This window comes from Pantherophis guttatus, chromosome 1, assembly GCF_059756535.1.
Source record: "Pantherophis guttatus breed Tessera chromosome 1, ASM5975653v1, whole genome shotgun sequence".
Lineage (NCBI taxonomy): Eukaryota > Metazoa > Chordata > Lepidosauria > Squamata > Colubridae > Pantherophis > Pantherophis guttatus.
The window spans coordinates 189,516,735-189,535,395 of NC_142063.1; the positions used below are offsets into that span (position 1 = coordinate 189,516,735).

The following is an 18,661-nucleotide window of genomic DNA, read 5'->3' on the forward strand; positions in this document are numbered from 1 at the left end:
GGAAACGGTTTATCTAGATCCGTTCCAGTTGGGTTTCAGGCCTGGGCACAGCACGGAAATGGCATTGGTCACGTTGGTGGATGATCTCTGGAGGGCTCGGGACAGGGGTTGTTCCTCTGTCCTGATCCTATTAGATCTCTCGGTGGCTTTTGATACCATTGACCATGGTATCATGCTGCGCCGACTGGAGGGGTTGGGAATAGGGGGCACCGTGTTGCGGTTGTTCTCCTCCTTCCTCTCTGACCAGTCGCAGTTCATGTTGACAGGGGGGCAGAGATTGACCTCGAGGTGCCTTGTGTGTGGGGTGCCGCAAGGGTCGGTTCTCTCGCCCCTTCTGTTCAACATTTATGTGAAGCCGCTGGATGAGATCATCCATGGTTTCAGGGTGAAGTGTCATCTGTACGCTGATGATACTCAGCTGTACATCTCCACCCCAGACCACCCCATTGATGCCCTTGATGTGATGTCCCAGTGCCTGAGGCCGTGCGGATCTCGATGGGCAGAAACAGGCTCAGGCTCAACCCGTCCAAGACCGGGTGGCTGTGGCTTCCGGCTTCCGGCATCCCGATATAGTCAGTTGGTACCATCGCTGACTTTTGGGGGAGAGCCGTTGGCCCCCACAGAGAGGGCTCGCAACTTGGGTGTCCTCCTGGATACACGGCTGTCTTTGGAAGAGCATATGACAGCTGTGGCCAGGGGGGCTTTTTATCAGGTTCGCCTGATCCACCAGTTGTATCCCTTTCTGGATCAGGATGCCTTACATATGGTCACTCATGCCCTCATCACATCCCACTTGGACTACTGTAATGCTCTCTACATCGGGCTCCCCTTGAGGAACACCTGGAGGCTCCAACTGGTCCAGAATGCGGCTGCGCGGGTGGTGATGGGGGCAACTCAATGCTCCCATGTAACACCTCTCCTGCGCGAGCTGCACTGGCTCCCAGTGGTCTTCCGGGTGCGCTTCAAGGTATTAGTTACCACCTTTAGAGCGCTCCATGGCTTAGGGCCCTGGTATTTACGAGACCGCCTTCTGCTGCCAGTAGCCTCCCACCGACCAGTATGCTCCCACAGAGAGGGGCTCCTCAGGGTTCCGTTGGCCAAACAATGTTGGCCGGCAGCCCCCAGGGGGAGTGCCTTCTCTGTGGGGGCACCGACCCTCTGGAACGAGTTGCCCCGGGAGATAATGCGGATCCCGGATCTGTACACTTTGTGCCGTGCCTTAAAGACGTTTTTGTTTCATCAAGCTGGGCTGACCTGACCATATTTTTTAAGTTGTTTTAATTTTAAATTGCTAAATTATGGGTTTTTTAATATGGGGGTGTTTTAACTGTGGGCCAAATTAATTTAATTGGTTTTTAATATTGTTTTAATTTTTGTATTTTCTGTATTTTATCTGCTGGCTATTCACCACCCCGAGTCCTTCGGGAGAAGGGCGGTATACAAAATAAATTATAATAATTATTATTATAATAATAATCTGTCCCTGTTAATATCTGGTTTAATTCTGTTGATTCTTTATAGAAACCATACATTTGAACATCCTTCTCATATCTAGATTGTATCTGCACATATGACCACCATGTTATCTCGATCCCTTGATCACTCAGTTCCTGCTTAGTTTTAAGTTCCCCCTTTTCATTTAAAATATCTTTATATCTGGTAACATTCTCCATATCAATAACATTTGGATAAATCAGTGCCTCCATTGTGAAGAGCCAGACCAGTATTTTCAAATAGTGTTGTTCTTTAATTTTCTCCCATACTAATAATAGCGCATTTCTAATATGTCTTTGGAAGTAGCTATGTATTCTGTTTTTTCCATACCATAAAAAAGCATGTCAACCTAGTTGAAGATCATGTCCCTCCAAGGTCAATAGTCTTTTGTTCCTCAAACCAATCCATTATTTCACCCAAGTAAGTATCAAAGCCTGGTAGTACAATTCCCAATCTTTTAGCCCAAAACCACCCCTATTTTTAGAATCTTGCAACATTTTCAAACTTATCCTTGCTTTTATCTCTTGCCAAATATATTTTAATATTGTTTTATTTAATTCTTCAAAGTATTTTTTTCCAGTTTTATTGGTATTGTTTGAATTAAATATAGTACTCTTGGCAAAATATTCATTTTTATAGTGGCTATTTTTCTCATCAGTGACAATTGTAGATTTCCCCACTTCTCCAAATCTGTTTTAATTTGTTGCGCCAATTCATAATAATTATCTTCTTTAATCGTTACACACCTTGTCGTTAGTTGGATTCCTAAATATTTAACTTTCTTAACTAACTCTATACCTATTTTCCTTGTTAGTTCTTTTTCTGTATGTCTGTAACATTTTTAACTATTATTTTGGTTTTTTCTTTATTTATTTTAAATCCTGCAACTTCACCATATTCTTTTATTTTTCTAATTAATTTAAGTCTAGTTTCTTGTTGGTCTTCCAGAATAAAAACCAAATCATCTGCGAATGCCTGTAACTTGTATTGTTCCTTTTTAATTCCATACCTTTAATTTCTATATCTTGTCTAATATTTCTATTTAACACTTCCAATGTCAATATAAATAGTAAAGGAAATAGTGGACATCCTTGTCTTGTGCCTTTTTTAATATTATAATTCTCTGTTATATCTCCATTTACCATTACGTTTGCCTTTGTTTGTGATCTATTGCTTTTATCATGTTAATAAATCTCTCACCAAAGTCCATAGATTTTAGTAGCTGACAATTCCATCATTGATATTTGTTCATTTAACATAGTTTTCACTGTTTCTCGTACTTTAGGTAATTCCACTTTTTTCAAATATTGTTTAATTTTCTCTTCTGAAACTTTCTCCTGCTCATACAGCTTTTCATAATAGTCTTAAATTATTACTTTTTTGTCCTCGTTTTGGTAATGTAAAGTTCCTTTCTCATCTACCAATATATGTATCAATTTCTTCTCTTTCTTTGTTTTCAATTCATATGCCAATCATCTTCCTGGTTTATTCGCATTTTCAAAGAAATTGTCAGGGTTCCAACCGATGCCCTAATTAAATCATGAACCTCGAGCCAAGCTTCAAAAGAAATCCAGTTATTATTAGGAGCTTCATTTTGGCACGTTCCAAGTGAAGCCAACTCTGACATCACTTGATTTACGTCCTGACTCTGATCCTGTTTATCCCTTCCCTGCAAGGTGTGTCATCAGTCACATTCTCCAATGAAGCAATTTCATGGGTTGTAGAGATCACTCCCCTCTGGCCATTGTGGGTAACTGCAGAGATGGCCTTGACAGAGAGATGGCTGGAATGTGCTTTTGTTTTGACTGAAGTGCTCCCTTGCTGCAGCTGCAATGATCGTTTTCCCATTCCCCTTGCCTATGTCAACTCGAGAGCAGGCCAGGGATGCTTTGCGAGTTAACATTAATTCTGTTTAGCATTTTTGATTTTTTTGTGCCAGTTCTTCTTTATCTAGTAGATTCATTTTGTTTTATTAGTTCCATTTGATTTTTTAAAGTCTTTTTGTTTGATTCTTTCTGTAATTCTAATTCCAGTCTCTTATTCTTCTACTAACATCTTTTGATTTTGTTTCTTTTTCTTGTTTTTCCCCCTGTATATGTTATAGCTAATCTCCGAATACACACCTTAGCAGTGTCCCATACATTTTGTAATGAAGTTTCTTCTTTCCTATTCTCTTTGGAAAAAAAAGTTGATTTCTCTTTCCATATTTTGTATAAATTCCTTATCTTTTAATATTGATTGATTCAATGTCCATCTCCATTTTGTCTTTTGTCCTTTCCACTTAACTCTCACTGGGTTATGATCTGCCCAAGTGTTTGCTTTATTCCTATTTCTTGCACATTTGACTTTAACTCTGGTGATAGCCATATCATATCTCTTCTTGACCAAGATGTACAATATATATATTTGAATAAAATGAGTATTGATTTCTTTTATGATTTATCCTCTCCATATATCTTGAATACCTATTTTTTCCGCCATTTTAAAGAAAGTTTTTGGAAGTGTTTTTTACTTTTTTTGCTTTTATAATCAAATTCTGTGTCTACAATTGCGTTAAAATCTCCTGCCACACAAATATTTTCATATTCCAATTCTGTAATTTTCTTGTGTAATTTTTCATAAAAGTGTTCATGTTTATTATTTGGTGCATATATTGCTACCAAAAGTATTTGCTTATAGTTCATTGTTACCTCCACCATCAAAATTCTCCCCTCTTCATCTGCAAAAATTTGTCTTGCTTTTATTGTTTCTTTAATATATAAGGCCACACCTCTTTTCTTTTGCTGTTCTAATGAGGAGTATAATTTCCTAATTTTAGGATATTCCAATAGTTTGTTATGTTGTTTTTTGATGTGGACCTCTTGGAGACAAATTAAATCTAATTTTAGCTTTTCTAATTCTTTAAAAGTCCTGTTCCTTTTTATAGGAAAATTCAGTCTATTTATATTGATCAACAGCAGTTTTATTTCCTCTTCCATAGTTTTACTTGTAGATAGGTCTTGTTCTAGTCACTCTTATTTCTCTCAGTTCTTTTATCTTTGCACCTTCTCATTCTGCTCTTTCCTTTAATTCTGTTTCATCTTCTTTTTGTTGTGCATTTCCTCTTCCTGATGCTTCTTCTTGTTTTTTGTTATCTATTTCCTCTCTTTTTCTGTTTTCCTCATATGATCCACATTACTCATCATAAAATTGCTCTGCTTTCTTTATAGTATCCAATCTATGTCTTTGTTTCATCCAGGTCACCAGTATTCCCTCAGACATCAGACATCTGAAATTTACTTCATACTTAATTAATTGTCTTGTCAGAAATTGGTATTGTTTTCTCATGTCTCTTACTCTTCTAGGGATCTGTTTCCAAACTATTATTTTTCTTCCTTTCTTTTTCACTTGGTCATCTCTTGCTCTTTGAAGTATCTCTGTTCTTACTGCCTTCTTAGTAAATCTCACATGTACATCTCTAGGAACTTTATTTCTTGACATATCTTGTATATACTCCAGATATTTTGTCCATTCCAGCAAGCATTTCCTGCTTGTCCACCTCCAAGGCACCCACCAACAATTCATTCAGACATTCAGAAAACTATTGAAGGCCTGGCTATTTCCCTAAATTTTGTGATAGGTCAGGGGTGTCAAACTTGCATCATCACATCATCATCATATGATGTATCACAACTTTTTTGCCTTCGCTAAACTGGGAGTGGGCATTGCCAGCATGTGATGCATCTGGCCCGTGGGCCACAAGTTTGACACCCCTGTGATAAGTTGAGGTTGGAACCCTGGTTAGATAGCTTTTGTGTTTTTTGTAGATCTTAAAGCCATTTATAAATCTATGTAACTGTAAGCAGTGCAGAATCACCAGAAATTAAGTGGTCTCCAAATTGGTGAATAAAAGTTAAATTAAAAATAAATATTTGGAGAACAAATCCATATATGAGGGAAATATTACAAAGATACAGAAAATACCATTAGTCATAATTTTAAAAGTGATAATGTTTGTGGAGTTCATAATTGGCTTAGGTACATCAGAAATATTTCATCTGCACTATTAGAAGATAAAGTCATGAAGCCAAGTATGCTTGTGCTACATATCTCATGATAGTAATCTGTGATCTCCTGTTTTAACACTTATTCCTCTTATTTCTCCTTCTTTTAAGAATATTTACATTTAAAGAAGAGATGAAGTAATGATAGCATGTGATGGGTAACGATGGTATGTGTTGGTGATAGGAGACTCACTACTCAAAGGAACTGAATCAGCAACTTGTAAACCAGACAATCTATCTAGGGAGGTTTGCGGTCTCCCAGGAGCAAAGATCAAAGATGTCACTGAGAGGCTTACTAAAATAATTAAGCCCACAAATTATTATTACCTTCTCCTCTTTCATATCAGGATGAATATAATAAAGAGCCTGAAAACAACATCAAGAGACTATGAGCAGCTAGGCATGAAAGCAAAAGAGATGGGTACACAGGTGATGTTTTCATCTGCACACCAAATAAAGGATAAACATCCAATGAGGGAATGGAGAATTTTTGAAGTAAACCATTGCTTTAAAGGATGGTGCTGTCAAGAGAACTTTAAATTCCTAGATCATGGTCAACAATACCTATCTGAAGGAGTAATGACTGAGAATAGACTACAATTCACAGAAACTGGGAAGAAGGTTTCTTGGAAAACAGCTGGCTTGGATTATCTGAAAGGCTTTAAACTAAAGCTAGAAGGAGAAGGAAAATAATTTTTAGAATCTAGTTCCATGCATAAAGCTTAAAACAATCAACCAAGTGGCAAAAAAGAAGAGGAACTCAGATACAAAACAAGAGATGTAGGAAGCAAATGCAGGAACAGTGAAAAAGGACTCACATGCCTATACATTAATGTTTAAAGTATGAGGAACAAACAAGATAACCTTTATATTCAAGTAGATGAGGGCAGATACAACATTGTTGTCATTACTGAAACTTGGTGGGATGAAACCCATAACTGGAGCATACTGCTAGAAGGACTTTAATTATTCAGAAGAATCAGACCTAACAAAAGAGCAGGTGGTGTTGCATTATATGTAAGAAATAACCACAGCTCTATAGAAATAAATAAAAAAACAATAACCCAAGGATGAAAATATTCTTAAATGCATTTGGGTTAATATAAAAGGAAAAAGCAATGACATTGCTATAGGTGTATACTGCAAACAAAGGAAATAGATGAACTTCTTGCTAATCAGTTATTTAAGGAAACACACTACAATAATAATGGGAGAATTTAACTACCCAGACATCAATTGGGAAATAAACTGTGCATCAAGTGACAGACTTGAATGCTGGGCCCTATCTAACAGAATGCAATTCAGTGGTGAGAAAAGTAAGGTTTTACACTTAGGCAAGAAAAGCAGTGAGCATGGAACAAGGATGACCTTCATCTCCCCTATTGTTTATATTGGTGCTAGAAGTTTTGAATTAGGCAAGATGAGAAAATAACAGGTATAAATATCAAAAAGAAAGTTTATAAATTGAGAGCATTTGTTGACAATTTAGTTATGTTGTTGCAAGACCCTAAATCAATGCAAGACTCTAAACCAGTGATGGCTAACCTTTTTTATCTTGGGTGCCAAAAGTGCATGTGCGCGCATGTGCGTGCCCACACCCATAATGCAATGCCTCCCACGCATACCCCGCCACCCTGAGCATGTGTGTGCAATCCCCCTGAGCTGCCCCGTCCCCCTGCACAGGCACATTTGACCCCACATGTTCCCCCACTCCACCCCATGCATGCGCATGCAACCTCCCCATGTCCCATTTTGGGCCTAGCAGGCCTCCCTGAAGCCTCCGGAGACCGGAAATGACCCATTTCCAGATTTCTGGTAGGCCCGTTTTTCACCCTCCACACCCTCCAGGAGGGTGAAAGCAGTCTCCCCCAGCCCTCCGGAGGCCCTCCAGAGGCTGGAAACAGCCCATTTCTGGATGGCTCATTTTTCGCCCTCCCAGAGCCTCCGTGAGAGCCCTGTACTTACCTGGCATCCAAAATGGGGTTGGGAGGGGAGGGGCGGCATGAGCATGCGCGTGCGTCTCCCACATGTGTGGCAGAGACCCAAAAATCACCTGGCCGGCAGGAGGCGTGCGCGCATGCGCGGTAGAGCTGATCTAGGGCGACAGCTCGCATGCCCGCAGAAATGACTCCATGTGCCACTTGTGACACACATGCCATAGATTCACCATCACAGCCCTAAACCAATGTAGAATATTTGATGAAAAAACTAAATGTTTTTTGAGCCTTAGCAGACTTTAAAATAAATAAACAGAAAACAATAATGTTTGTTAAGAATATGACCTCTCAGGATTATGAAATATTGACTAAAAAGTTGGGTTTTAAGGTGGAGAAAAAAGTGAAATACCCAGGGGTTATATTAACAAATACAAATGCTGAACTGTTTCAAAATAACTTTATGTCTCTTTGGAATGATATTAGAAAAGAATTATTAAAATGGGATAAATTGCAACTATCATTATTGGTAGTTAGAATCTCTGTAATTAAGATGAATGTATTACTAAAGATGCTTTTTCTGTTTCAGACTTTACAAATATTTATAACTGAGACTCCATTTAAACAATGGCAGATGGACATCACTAAATTTATATAACAAGGGAGGGGGGAAACAAGAATTAGATATAAATTACTCCAAGATGCTAAGAAAGAGAAAGTTTGGGTTTACCAGATTTGAAATTGTACATTGATGAGAGTGGGTGACTCTCAAAATAAGAGGTCACTGGAGCTGGAGGGTCATGGATTACTAATTAAAGTTATGGCATAACTATTTATAGTATGATTAGATTAAAGTAAATGTTGATTTCAATAATTACTTTTTTAGATGTGCCAGCCTAAGAGTTTGAAATAGGTTCTCTGAGAAGATGTCCCTTTGGGTGTTGCCCCAGGAAGCTTTTTTCAGAAAAGAAAGGTACTTTTCCACCAGAAACTTTTCTCTTAGGATTAATGGATAAAGAACTGGGGTGGGGAATGGAAGTTTGATGTTATATATGTTGATGGCAGCAAGAATAGTTTATACACAAAAATGAAAGGACGCTTTGATTTTTACAATGGATGAATGGCTGCAAAAATTATGGAGTTGACAGATATGGCTGAATTGACTGCTTTGATTAAAGAACATAATTAATTTTGTTTCTACTTGGAAACTGCTTTTGGACTTCGTGCTTGAGGTAGAAAAAATGAAACTTTGATTTAGGGTTTTGCTGATTAGATAGGTTTACTGTTATATACAGTAAATGGCTAGTGTATATTATTATATAAAAGTAAAAAAGTTGAGGTTTTATGTCACTAATTTATTCTACTGCACCAAAAGGAGTCAGAAGTCAATGCTTTTCTTTTTCTTTTCCCCTTTACCCTACATTTCTTTTCTATTCCTTTTCCACCCTTATTTTCCCCTTCTTTTCATTTTTCTTTGTACTTCTGTATTTTACCATTCTGATAAACTAATAAAATATTTGAATGGGTAAAAAGAAAAGCAGTGACTGTGAAAGAGAGCTAGGTCTCCTATTGGACCACCACTTAAGTATGAGCCAGCTGTGTGCTACAGCTGCCAAAAAAGCCAATGCTTTTGGGACAATAATCAAGGTCACCTGAAGTATTAGTATCATTTTATAATGCTGGTAAAACCATACTTGAAATACTACATCCAGTTTTGGTCACTACAATAAAAAAATATATTGACACTCTAGAGCATGGGTGTCAAACTTGCCGTGTCAGGTTGCTGTCATGTGATGTTTCACAATGTTTCCCCTACACAGAGCTGGGGTGGTCATTGCCTGCATGTGACCCATCCAGCCCACGGGCCACCAGTTTGACACCCTTGTTCTAGCGAGTATTCTTGGTTCATCTTTTTCACTTCATTCAAGTAATTTAATTTAATTTAATTAATCATATTTCTATGCCGCCCAACTCCCAAGAGACTCTGGGCGGCTTACAACAGAAATAATACAAACAGTGAACACAATTTTTTTAAAAAAACAACATTATAAAAGCATTTTAAAAACATTAAAAACACATGCACACCATCCATGGCTGGATCTCGCAAGATTGAAAAGCTAGATCAACGGCCCCAGGCCTGCCGGAAAAGCCAGGTCTTCACCGCTTTCTGGAAGGCCAATAGGGTGTGGGTAGTCCAGACCTTAGGAGGTAATTGGTTACAGAGAGCTGGGGCAGCCACAGAGAAGGCCCTCCCCCGTGGGCCCGCCAGCCGGCATTGTTTAGCTGATGGGCCCCGGAGGAGACCAACTCTGTGGGATCTTACCGGTCACTGGGAGCTATGCAGTAGAAGGCGGTCTCGAAGATAGCCTGACCCTGAGCCATGTAGGACTTTAAAGGTAATAACCTACACCTTGAATTGTGCACGGAGACCAATAGGGAGCCAGTGCAGCTCGCAGAGAATTGGTGTAATGTGGGTGTATCTAGGTGCACCCACAACAGCTCGCGCAGCTGCATTCTGGACCAACTGTAGTCTCCGAACACTCTTCAAGGGTAGCCCCATGTACAGCGTGTTGCAATAATCTAACCGTGAGGTGACAAGGGCATGAGTGACTGTGAGGAGAGCCTTTTGATCCAAGTAGGGTCGCAATTGGTGCACCAGGCGAACCTGTGCAAAGGTCCCCCTAGCCACAGCTGCTAGATGTTGCTCTAATCTTAGCTGTGAATCTAGGAGGACACCCAAATTGCGAACCCGTTCTGAGGGGGACAATTTCTCCTCCCCTCCAGAACCAGGGATGAACAATCAACATAGTCTTTAGGAGGCAATACCCACAGCCACTCGTCTTGTCTGGGTTAAGTTTGAGCCTGTTGACTTCCATCCAGACCCTCACAGCCTCCAAGCACTGGCACATCACATCCACTGCTTCACTGAACTGACGCGGGGTGGAGATATACAGCTGGGTATCATCAGCATATTGCTGATACCCCACCCCGTATCGTTGGATGATCTCACCCAGCGGTTTTTATTTATTTATTTATTTATTTATTTATTTTTCATATTTGTATACCGACCTACTCCCGAAGGACTCAGGGCGGTGAACAGCCATAATAAATACAAATACATATAGAAGTTAAAAACTATTAAGAAACAGATTAAGTAATTTAGGCTCAAAGATTAAAAACATCCAAATTTATCTAAAGAGGTTTAAAACCCAATTTAAAAGCCAGTTTAAAAGCCAATTAAAAAGGGAGAGTTAGGCCAGACCAGCTTGTTGGAATAGAAAAGTTTTCAGGGCACAGCGGAATATGCGTAAGTCTTGGATGTTTCGTAACTCCGGGGGAAGCCCGTTCCAGATGGTAGGTGCCCCCACAGAAAAGGCTCTCCCCCTGGGGGCCGTCAGTCGACATTGTTTGGCCGACGGCACCCTGAGAAGTCCCTCTCTATGGGAGCGAACTGGTCGGTGAGAGGCTATTGGTGGCAGGAGGCGGTCTCGTAAGTACCCTGGTCCTGAGCCATGGAGCGCTCTAAAGATAGTAACCAAAACCTTGAAGCGCACCCGGAAGACCACTGGGAGCCAGTGAAGCTCGCGCAGGAGGGGGGTTACATGAGAGCGCCACATTGCTCCCATTACCACCCGCACGGCCGCATTCTGGACCAGTTGGAGCCTTCGGGTGCTTCTCAAGGGGAGCCCCATGTAGAGAGCATTACAATAATCCAGGCGTGAGGTGACAAGGGCGTGAGTGACCGTGCGTAACGAGTCCCGATCCAGAAAGGGATGCAACTGGCGAATCAGGCGAACCTGATAAAAAATCCTCCTAGCTACGGCCGTCATATGCTCTTCAAAAGACAGCCGTGAGTCCAGGAGGATGCCCAAGTTGCGAACCCCATCTGTGGGGGCCAACGACTTGCCCCCAATAGTCAGAGATGGCGCCAACTGACTATATCGGGACGACGGAAACCACAGCCACTCGGTCTTGGATGGGTTGAGTCTGAGTTTGTTCCTCCCCATCCAGATCCGTACGGCCTCCAGGCACCGGGACATCACCTCGAGGGCATCATTGGGGTGGTCTGGGGTGGAGATGTACAGCTGGGTGTCATCAGCGTACTGATGGTACTTCACCCCAAAACCACGGATGATCTCACCCAGCAGCTTCACATAAATGTTGAATAGAAGGGGCGAGAGGACCGATCCTTGTGGCACCCCACATATAAGGGGCCTCGGGGTCGACCTCTGCTCCCCTGTCAACACAGACTGCGACCGGTCAGAGAGAAAGGAGGAGAACCACTGTAGAACAGTGCCCCCCACCCCCAACCCTTCCAACCGGTGCAGCATGATATCATGATTGATGGTATCAAAAGCCGCTGAGAGGTCTAGTAGGACCAGGACAGAGGAGCAACCCCTGTCCCGAGCCCTCCAGAGATCATCAACCAATGCGACCAATGCTGTCTCTGTGCTGTACCCGGGCCTGAATACCGACTGGAACGGATCTAGATAATTCAATTCATCCAGGTACTGAGGCAGTTGTCGTGCTCTCAGCAACCTTTGCAACAAAGCGAAGGTTGGAGACCGGACGATAATTTGCTAATACAGCTGGATCCAGGGAGGGCTTCTTGAGGAGGGGCCTCACCACCGCCTCTTTCAAGATGGTGGGAAAGGCACCCTCACTCAAAGAAGCATTTATAATCTCCTGGAGCCAGCCTCGCGTCACCTCCCGGGAGGCCAGTACCAACCAGGATGGACACGGGTCCAATAAACATGTGGTCGCATTTAGTCTGTTCAGTATCCTGTCCACACTTTCGGGAGTCACATGATCAAACTCTTCCCAAATAATATTCTCAGGACCTGCCCCTGTCATCTCCTCTGGATCAATCCAGTCAGAGTCTAGCTGTTCACGAATCTGAGCAATTTTGTCATACAGATATTGTACAAAATCCTCAGCTCTACCCTCCAAGGGGTCTTCCCGCGTCTCTTGATGGAGCAGAGAGCGGGTCACCCTAAACAGGGCGGCTGGGCGATTATCTGATGACGCAATAAGAGTAGAAAAGTAGTTACTCTTCTCTACTCTTATCGCCACTAGGTAATTCTTAATATGAGATCTTACCAGTGTTCGGTCGGATTCAGAACGACTAGCCCTCCAACTGCTCTCTAGGCGTCTTTTCCAGCGCTTCATCTCCCTCAGCTCCTCAGTATACCAAGGAGCCAGGTGAGACCGGCGCCGGGTCAGAGGCCGCAAAGGCACGACTCGGTCTAAAGCATCAGCCGCCGCCCTATCCCAGGCGGCCACTAAGTCCTCAGCCGAGTCGTGTGCCTCGAACCTCAGGAAATGGCCCAAGCTCCATCTGGAATCTCTCAGGATCCATCAGGCGCCTGGGGCGGAACCACCTGGTCGGTTCCACCTCCCTGCGGTGGGGTGTGGCGGTTCGAAGGTCCAGGCGAAGGAGGGAGTGATCTGACCATGACAAGGGTTCAATCACTATATCCCCTATCTCGAGATCACTCAACCACTGTCCAGAGACAAAAACAAGGTCCAGTGTGTGTCCCCCCATGTGAGTAGAGCCATAAATTAACTGGGTCAGGTCCATAGCCGTCATGGAAGCCATGAACTCCCGAGCCACCTTAGATGTCTCGCCAACTGATGACAGGTTAAAATTCCCCATGACCATAAGCCTGGGGGTGTCAACAGCCACCACGGCTATAACATCAAGCAGCTCAGGCAGGGCTGCTGCCACATGGCAGGGAGCCAGGTACGTGACTAGCAAGCCCAACTGCACCCTATGACCCCACTTCACAAGAAGGGACTCACATCCAGCCGTCTGAGGAACAGTGGCCTCCCTTGGTCCAAGACCTTCATTAATAACAACCGCCACCCCTCCGCCCCTCCCCTGAGACCTTGGCTGATGGAAAGCACGGAAACCTGGTGGGCACATATCAACAAGGGAGGCTCCCCCTTCCTGGCCCAACCAGGTCTCCGTAATACCCGCCAGGTCCGCACCCCCCTCCTGAATAAGATCACAAATGAGGGGGGGTTTATTTACCACGGACCTGGCGTTGCACAGCATCAGCCGAAGGCCTGGGGCCCGAGGTTCCGTGCAACCTGGGGAACGAGAAGAGCTTTGAGGGTCAGAGCGTGCCACCGCTTGTAAACAGCGAGGACGCACTCCCGTAGGATGATGTGGCCCCCTGCTCCCGCCATATCTGCCCCTCCCACCTACAGTATCGATGTTACGGGCATCTGTATCGTAAGATCTAATCATCTCCTTGACCCGAGAGTTCACACCTCCCATGCCACGCCCTACAGCTGGCTCAGATATCCTCCCCCGCGGGTCTTCCCCCGAACCCACGTAATCTACCCCCCTCCCAGAATCCCTTAAAGTCTTATTAAGAAATTTCCCTAAAAAACCCCATAACCCTCTTTTTGCTGTATGCCATCTCTCCGGACTCCAAAGTCCGTCATTGAGATAGGCCCTCGATAAAGAAGAGGGCCAGACCTGTGAGAGGGGGGCATCTCGCAGTTTGAGGAGTTCTCCCAATGAGTACATTTTGTAGCTAGATAGTCTATAGCTGGTAGGCATGTCCTAGTTATCCAGGGTCCTGTGGAGAGAGTATCAATTAGAGGTACAAGTCATTTTAGTCCCGCTGAACTCTCATATCAGCGGTAGAAAGAGCCATTTTGAACTCAGATGTGAACATCGATCACCCTCTCACGGCAACCAGATATAAGGGAGAAAAACAGCAGCTATAGTCCTGTTCTTTCAATGTTGTACCTAGGCATAGATGGAATAGCCAATCCTTGAGATTAAAGATACGGATAGTCTGTGGGAAATATATATCGTAGGCAAAAATCCAGGGAGACTCAGATGAAATAAAAGTAAGGAAATTCTCATCCTGATATACAGGAAACAACAAACCTGGATAGCAAATGATTCACAAAAAGCCGAATATCCGGTCATAAAAGGGCGATAGGAGATAAAAATACAGGAGGGGAGATGGAATAAGGCAGTGACTTTGTAGAAGCAAAGCCCCCATGATAGACATAACAATCATTTCTAATCTCCTTAGCTTTCTTTAGGTCTTTTATGCATGAAGGTTTAACCCCATCCCCTATAGAAAGAGAGGGGGGAGGCCTCTGGGAGGTAATCCAGAGCTGGCCCAACAATGGAAGGATCGGCATCTTTCCATTGCCCAGGAGATCAGTTGAAAATAAATAAGAAAGGTCCCTATTCTCCTTTCTGAGGCCTCTTTGGTCTCTAAATTGCATTGGTTTTTGCTGCCTGTAACCACCAACTGTAACTGCTATTTCGGGCGCCATTTTGGAATTTTAAACTGCCACCACCATCGGCCTCCTCCGCGCTGATTTCGCCCACCGCCGGCCTCTGCAGGCAACCTCCAATCTTGCCAAGGGTCTAACGAAGTCAGCCCAGGGTGCCAGACAGTCATCGCAGCCGTATATCGCCATCCATCCGGCAGCCTCTGATGAATGTAGGGCCGGCTGTCCTGAAGCTATTGGCCCAAATTCGCTGACTCAAATCCCACCAGCACCGCCCGTCTCATTATAAGCTGTTTCAGAGAGCGAAGCCACAAAACCGCTCTCCTAGAAGGTCTTCCGGAGCCGAAAACGCTCCCATCGGATCGGCAAATCAGCCCTCTCAACACACCATGGGCCATAGATGGGTAATTGGCCCTAAGGACCCCCAACTGTCAGGACATTACCCCCGTAAAACCGGAGCTCCATCGGGAGTCGCCATCTTGGGCATGTGCGAGGGTTCCATATAGATGTTTCATGTAGATGTTAAATAGGAGGGGAGAGAGGACCGAGCCCTGAGGCACCCCACAAACGAGGGCCTAGGGGTCGACCTCTGTCCTCCTGCCAACACCGACTGTGACCGACCAGAGAGATAGGAGGAGAACAACTGTAACACAGTGCCTCCCACTCCCAACTCCCTTAGTCGTCCTAAAAGGTTACCATGGTCAATGGTATCGAAAGCTGCTGAGAGGTCAAGTAGCACCAAGATAGAGGAATGACCCCCATCTCGGGCTCACCAGAGATCATCCATCAGCGTGACCAAAGCAGTTTCTGTGCTGTAGCCAGGCCTGAAGCCAGACTGAAAAGGTCTAGATAATCTGTTTCATCCAATGACCGCAGAAGCTGAAGTGCCACCACTTTCTCTACAACCTTTCCCACCAAGGGTAGGTTGGAGACTGGACAAAAGTTCTTTAATTCTGCTGGATCCAGGGAAGGCCTCTTGAGGAGGGGCCTTATAACCGCTTCCTTTAATGGTTGCGGGAAGGCACCTTCCCTCAAGGACATGTTAACTAAAGCCTGGAGCCAGCCTCGTGTCAACTCTCTGGCCAAAACCAGCCAGGAGGGGCACGGGTCCAACAAACAAGTGGAGGAACTCATTGCTCCTACAGCCTTGTCCACTTCCTCAGGAGTCACAGGCTCAAATTCATCCCACACAATAGGACTAAGACCTGCCCCCGTCATCTCGGTCGGAATTGCCCAATCAGAGTCCAGGCCCATCCGAATCTGAGCGACTTTATCCGACAGAAACTGCACAAACTCCTCAGCTCTACCCTGCAAGGGCTCCTCCACTCCCTCTACATTAAGGAGGAAGCGAGTCACCCTAAATAGGGCAGCTGGGCACGAATCAGTGGATGCAATAAGTGCGGAAAAATGCGAACATTTTGCCACCCATATCGCCACTAAATAAGTCCTAATAAAGGTTCTTAAGAGTGTTCAGTCAGATTCAGAGTTACTGGTCCTCCAGCGTCACTCTAGACGTCTCTTCTGGCGCTTCATCTCCCGGAGCTCCTCGGTAAACCAGGGAGTTTTCCTGGATCCACCGCCATGGAGAGGTCGCAAAGGCACAATCCGGTCCAGTGCCCCAGATGCCGCTCTATTCCAGACAGCCACCAGGGACTCAGCTGGACTGTGGACAAGGGAGTCAGGTATCTTCCCAAGCTCCTTCTGGAACCCTTCAGGGTCCATTAGGCACCTGGGGCAGAACCATTTAATCAGCTCTGCCTCCCTGTGATGGAGGAGTAGCGCCCTGAAGTCTAACCTCAGCAGGAAATGAACTGACCACGACAAGGGAGAAGCATCTATACTCCTTAATTCCAGATCATATCTCCACTGCCCCAAGAAAAACACCAGGTCAAGTGTGTGTCCCCCCCATGAGTCGGACCCTGAACTACTTGGGTCAGGTCCATGGTTGTCATGGAAGCCATGAATTCCTGAGCCGCATCTGAGGATTCACCAAGTGATGGCAAGTTGAAGTCCTCCAGTACCATAAGCCTCCACCACCAGCCCGGCTACTGCCTCTAGCAGCACAGGCAGGGCTGTCGTAATGCAGCTGGGAGGCAGGTACGTCAACAACAAGCCCAACTGAGCCCCTGACTCTAAGAAGAGAGGAGGAGAGAGGAGTCTCTCAAGAGGAGAGACTCACAACCAACAATCTCAGGGGCAGGGATCCTGCAAGGGCAAAGACTCTTCCAGACAATAGCTGCCACTCCTCCACCCCTTCCCTGAAGTCGCGGCTGATGCAATATCTGGAACCTGTCTGGGCACATCTCTGGGAGGGGCACACCCACCTCCTGGCCTAGCCAGGTCTCAGTTATGCATGCCAGCCCCCTCCTCCAGGATTAAGTCCTGAATGAGGGGGGCCTTATTAACAACAGACCTGGCATTAAACAGCAGCAGCCTGAGGCCAGGGCCCTGAATCCCAAGTCACCAGGTATATGAGGCGAGCCCGGTGAACCAGAACCAGAGGGACCAGAACAAGTAATCACTTTGAGACAGCAAGTCCTAGTTTCCTGAGAGCGGCCTACCCCTCGGCTCTCGCCATATCTACCTCTCCCGGTCATAACCGCAATACTCCGGCTCTCCAACACCCCAGAGATCCGTTCCCCCACCTCAATGGCCCTCTTCTTCCCCGGCAGGCAAGGCACCCCACTCATACCGAGCCGGGGGTCATATCTGAGCCCCCGTCTGCTTCTGTTTGCACACTCAGCAGAGGGGGCTCCATACCTTGCCCCCGGCTCCCTCATTCTCCCCAAATTCAGCCACTCCACTCCATTCCTTCCATCCAATCCATCCCAACACCCTCACACATACACACACGCACACCCTCCCCAAGATAAAATTAATATATTGAGCAAAAAGATATCAGGTGAGTTAAAACAGATCTAAAAATGCTCTGGAGACTCCACCAATGGCTTGAGAGGAGCCACATATTGAGGTATCCCAGCAAACAGTGGGTGCCCTCCAGCCGTTGAACCTTGGCCCCATCCAGTCCTTTCCAAAAGCCGATGGCCACTCCACCATCTTGCCTTGGGGACCCCGTGGATTTCACAGAAACCTCCAGTTTTTCCTTCAGATGTTCCTCCTGGTTAAAGTCCTGCTTTCGTCTCCACCAGTACAGTCTAGGAAGCCACAATTGGCTCTATTTAAAAACATTGCATGTGGAATAAACCTGGTTCTCTCCAAAGAAGGTCTCTGGCCCAGGATGTCTGTTTTGCCAGCGATGTGGAAAGTGGGGATTAAAGTCAATTAAAATCAATTTGGCTGAAAATTTCTCCAAAAAGGACTCACCACTGCAAGAATGCTAATTAACTCAGTAGGTTCCTCTGCATCTACTTTCAGCTTGCTTAGTGATATTTCAGATCCTGAAGTTGCTGGCTCATTTCTCAAGTAAACCACAACTCAGCTTGTCCATAGATTAAGGGTCATCCAGGCTTACGGTTGCTCCAGACGTTAGCTTCTTTCTTCCCTGAGCTGCTCCCCAGCCAGCCATCCAGCCCACCCTAGTGAAGCTGAGGTGATGAACAACCTTGGGTGATAAGAAGGGCTCTAGGACCCAGGGGAATAAGGGCAGGCAAACTCTGAGAGCCAAACTGCAAATTCCTCTCTGTAATTTAGTCGGTTCCACACAGCGCAGTCCAAGTTATTTCCTCTTGGTTGTTGTTGTTGCTTCGATTGCTTCCTTCGTTTGCCTTCCCCTCCCTTCTCTCCAAACGCTTCGTTGGCTTCCTTCACTGGGGTAGAGATGTTAAAACAGTTGTTCCCTTCTGAACCAGTAAGCATAGTCTTCTTACCTCAGGCAGAGCCTTCTTCTTGCTCAGATCCAATTTGAACTGAGCTGTTTTGCCAACTCTTTCTCGTGAGGAAAAGACACCTGGTAGATCCAGTCCT

General features: G+C 44.8%; 1 protein-coding gene across 3 annotated transcripts in view; it reads right to left on the reverse strand.

Annotated features, from left to right (window-relative positions):
- The window catches only part of LOC117674491 (cytochrome P450 2K6-like), a 91,526-nt gene that overhangs the window by 13,436 nt on the left and 59,429 nt on the right, over positions 1–18,661 (reverse strand). The window lies entirely within an intron of this gene.